Here is a 4,224-nt window from a genome sequence, read left to right as displayed (position 1 = left end):
TCACAATTCCAGAGGACCAACAATGAAGCAAAGGAACAATACAACCTCACGGTACCTCACGGTACCTCACGGTAGCATGGTGGTTAGCATCAATGCTTCACAGCTCCAGGGTCCCAGGTTCGATTCCCGGCTGGGTCACTGTCTGTGTGGAGTCTGCACGTCCTCCCCGTGTGTGCGTGGGTTTCCTCCGGGTGCTCCGGTTTCCTCCCACAGTCCAAAGATGTGCGGGTTAGGTGGATTGGCCATGCCAAATTGCCCGTAGTGTAAGGTTAATGGGGGGATTGTTGGGTCATGGGTATACGGGTTACGTGGGTTTAAGTAGGGTGATCATTGTTCGGCACAACATCGAGGGCCGAAGGGCCTGTTCTGTGCTGTACTGTTCTATGTAATTGTGCACAATACCTCAACACGTCAGGTAGTGGAGGTTTTCGATATCTGGAGAGGTCAGGGGCCACGTTACACTATGCACCAGAGATTGAGATAGTTGTAATGTTGTGCATTGCAAACGTTGCCATTCAGCATGGACTGGGCATTCAGAAGGTGTCTTGCTACCAGAAATGGATGAGCAGAAGGAAGGTAATATGGAGCCTGATTCAGGCATACCACCTGGTGTAGGTGTGCAAGCCCAGGCTCCAGGTGATGCAAGGGCTGTTCGAGATTGCCTGGTAGCTGCTACTTTTGGATGCTGAGTTTATAAAATTGACAATTGATATGTCCAAACACTAACTCCCTCTTCCCTCCCCTCCCCTCCTGTCAGCCCCTTTTCCATTCCCTTTGCAAATAAACAGAACTGTTGCGTTTAGTGAGAAAATATATTTTATTGCAAGAAATCAGCAAAGGTTGTGGTAAGTTCAGATCATTGTTTAGTTGATAAAGTTAAACATGAAGTTAAAGGTTAACTGGTTTCAAAGATTGGTATAAAATTATTTTTGTCAATAAGTATTTTCCATTAAACTTTACAAGCTTCTACAAAACATCAACACACAACATTTAATTATGAGATAATTGTGAATGAATAAATGTGAAGTAAACAAGGCTTAAACATAATAATACGAATAACATGGTGAATACTGGTTAGCACTGCTGCCACACAACACCAGGGGCCCATGTGCAATTTGGACCTTGGTTGACTAAGTGGTGTTTGCGTATTCTCCCTGTTTCTGTATGGGTTTCCAAGAAACATAGAATAGAACCATAAAATTCCTACAGTGCTGAAGGAGGCCATTCGGACCAAAGAGTCTGCACCAACCCTCTTATAGAGCAGCCTGCCTGGACCTCACCCCACCCTATCTCCGAAACCTAACTTGCACATCCATGGACATTCAGGAGCACGGCCAATCCACCTAACCTGCATATCTTTGGACTGTGGGAGGAAACCAAAGCACCCAGAGGAAACCCACACGCACATGGGGAGAACATATGAACCCCATACAGATAGCTACCCAAGGCCAGAATTGAACCCAGGCGCTGTGAGGCAACAGTGCTAACCACTGTGCTGCCGCCATTTCCTTTGGGTGCATTGACACTGCACCGCGTTGCAGCCTGTGCAGACCGTCTCGCTGGAGGCCCAAGGCTGCTGATGGAGCGGGAAAGTTTGTCGCGTTGAGGGCACATTAGTGCGCTGTTTTCTATCCCAGAACCGTTTCTATCCCGGAACCGTTTCTATCCCGGAACCGTTTCTATCCCGGAACCGATGGCCGTTGGCTTTCCGCAGATAATCAGAAATTTTTTGGGATAATGTATTGATTGATCAGGAACCTGTGACACAATGTATTTTTGAGATTCCTGACCACTACTTCTGCTCCCATCCAAGTTTAAGAACATCTGAGGAAATAACATTTTAATTATTAACGGAATTTTTCGAAGAAATGAAAATTGCTTTTTAAAAATCTGATGTACTTTTAGATTTCTGGATAAGATTTCAACAAATCAACGGTAACACTTTGCAATATTTTATTTACTTAGTCTGTTTCACTCAGACACCTAAGGGTACATGACCAAAAGTTGACTTGCCGCAATATTTTTCCATATTATTGCACCCTATCCTACTGGATTACTGCATGTGCATAAGGACACACTATTTCTATACACTATCTATAGGAATATATTATGGGCAAGTCACAGATATCAGGAGTTGAGTATTGCTGCATAATAGAGGTGACATTGTGAAGGAAAAAATTGTGATTAAAAAAGCAGCAGTGTGGTCATTATGGGGTTGTTCAGTAATAAAGTGCCAGAAAAAATGAAATTGCTTTCACCTAATTAATGAGCACACCAAAAGTAACAGCGTGGCATTATGGAGTTGTTCAGCAATAAAGTGCTAGAGAAAATGAAATCGTTTTCACCTAATTAATGCGCACACCAAAAAAAAAGTCAAGGAACACAAACAAAAGATAAAGCATACAAAATGGCCTTGCATACCACCACCTCCAGTGAAGCTACAGAAGTCTGGTGCCACTTCTGGCTGCTCACAGCAACCACCAGCATCTTCTGGCATGGTCTGAGGGCGAGGCCCCCTCAGAACAGGTACAGACAGGTGTCCACAGAGGCCGCTGGAAACATGTGAGGCAGCCGTCTCCTATCATCACTCTCAGGATCCCTAATTTGGGCAACAAATTTGTATATTATTCATCAAGTAACAGGCCATCTGCCGTAATGTAACATTTGGACCAGTGCTAACCGTAGTACCATTCATAGAATTTGCAGTGCAGAAAGAGGCCATTCGGCCCATCGTGTCTGCAGCGGAAAGAACACCCCACCCCTATCCCCGTAACTCAGTAGCCCCACCTAACAAGGGCATTTTAGCATGGCCAATCCACCTAACCATGGTCAATCCAACAAGTTACAGGTGAGGGATTGTTTTTTTTAAGTAACATTTGCTGAGGCAGAGTTGGTGGCAGCAACATACTGGGTACTTGGAGGTGTTTTTTTGCCAGTTTCTGAATGCAGACAAAAAAAAGAGGGCTACCTGATCCAGGTATGAGGACAGTTGTTGCACTACCTCTAGGTCTGTAGCATGAACAGGTATTGGAATGGAGATGGCAGAGAGGGAAAGTTCTGTGAGGATGGAAGGAAGTGGACTAGGTGTAAGGACCAGAAGCTAATGTTGGTCAGCAAGCACAAAAGGTGATGCATCAGTGAGGCAAGTTTGTTTTGAAAGTTTTGGGTGAGCTGAAGTTAATGAACATTAGAGAATGGGATTGAACCAGGAAAATATTGAAATTGGCAAATTTGGATAAATTAAAATACTTTAGCAGTAGATTGGTGGAGGTATGGATGGAGATGGGTGAAGTTATAGAAGTGGATGGAGTGGACCTAGGGCCTGAAGCTCAGCTCAGTGTGAACAGATGACTTCAAGTGGTGAGGGAGTGAGTTGATAAAGAATAGAGAATTACCCTGTGGATTGCAGCTTGGGTAGGATTTTCCACTCCCCACCCCACCCTCTCGTTGTGTTTTCTTGTAGCAGAGGCGGCTCACCATTGGTCGCCAATGATCTTCCAATCCCACCAATGTCGACGCTAATTCGCATGGCTCGCCTGGGAACCTGCTGCAGGGAATCGCCTTTGGGGGGACTGGAAGTGCCTGCCAACGGGAAGGGTTGGAAAATCCTGCCCTATGTTTTCAGTCTTGCACAACTGGATGGAACTGCAACAGAATTGGGATTCGCAATAAGTCAAGTATGTTGCCAACAATGTGGTAGTAGAGAGTTTGAGACAAGTGATGAGATGGGTGAGGTGAGCCTTCATGTAGAACCTGAAGTCGTGACTTTGGATACTTGTTATCAAGATGAAGTGTGCACATGAAGAATGGGAGGGTAAATGCTTGGGATCTTCAGAGGTAACAGTAAAGGGTGGATTCAGAAACCATTACCCAAGACATTAAGTGGACAGGCAAGAGTGGAACTAACATGAGCACAGTCTCACAGAGCTACGCCATGGTGGAAAATTGTGTTTTTGACTGTGTCACAGACTGCAGAGAAATTAAAAAGGACAAGAAGAGACAATCCACTGTGTTTCTGTTACAGAGGTTTGATTTTGATAAGGATCCATTTTGATGTGACAGGAACAGAAACCTGATTGGAGAGAATCAGATCCAGAAGTACAGAATAGATAGTCACAAAGTCATCTGAATTAATTTGCAAGTTGCCAATCTGGAGTATTCCACACCTCATAGAATCTCATAGAATTTACAGTGCTGAAGAAGGACACTCGGCCCATCGAGTCT

At 44.6% G+C, this 4,224-nt stretch overlaps 1 long non-coding RNA gene across 1 annotated transcript; it reads right to left on the bottom strand.

Annotated features, from left to right (window-relative positions):
- Positions 1–1,646: 1,646 nt before the first annotated feature.
- LOC119962080 lies at positions 1,647–2,601 on the bottom strand. The gene is made up of 2 exons (XR_005459805.1): positions 2,422–2,601; positions 1,647–1,824 (listed from the first exon to the last, which is right to left on the bottom strand). It is a non-coding gene; the product is annotated as an uncharacterized LOC119962080 (long non-coding RNA).
- Between the last annotated feature and the right edge of the window lie 1,623 nt (positions 2,602–4,224).

The sequence above is a fragment of the Scyliorhinus canicula genome, chromosome 2 (genome assembly GCF_902713615.1).
Source record: "Scyliorhinus canicula chromosome 2, sScyCan1.1, whole genome shotgun sequence".
Classification (NCBI taxonomy): domain Eukaryota; kingdom Metazoa; phylum Chordata; class Chondrichthyes; order Carcharhiniformes; family Scyliorhinidae; genus Scyliorhinus; species Scyliorhinus canicula.
This window is presented reverse-complemented; position numbering and strand designations above follow the sequence as displayed.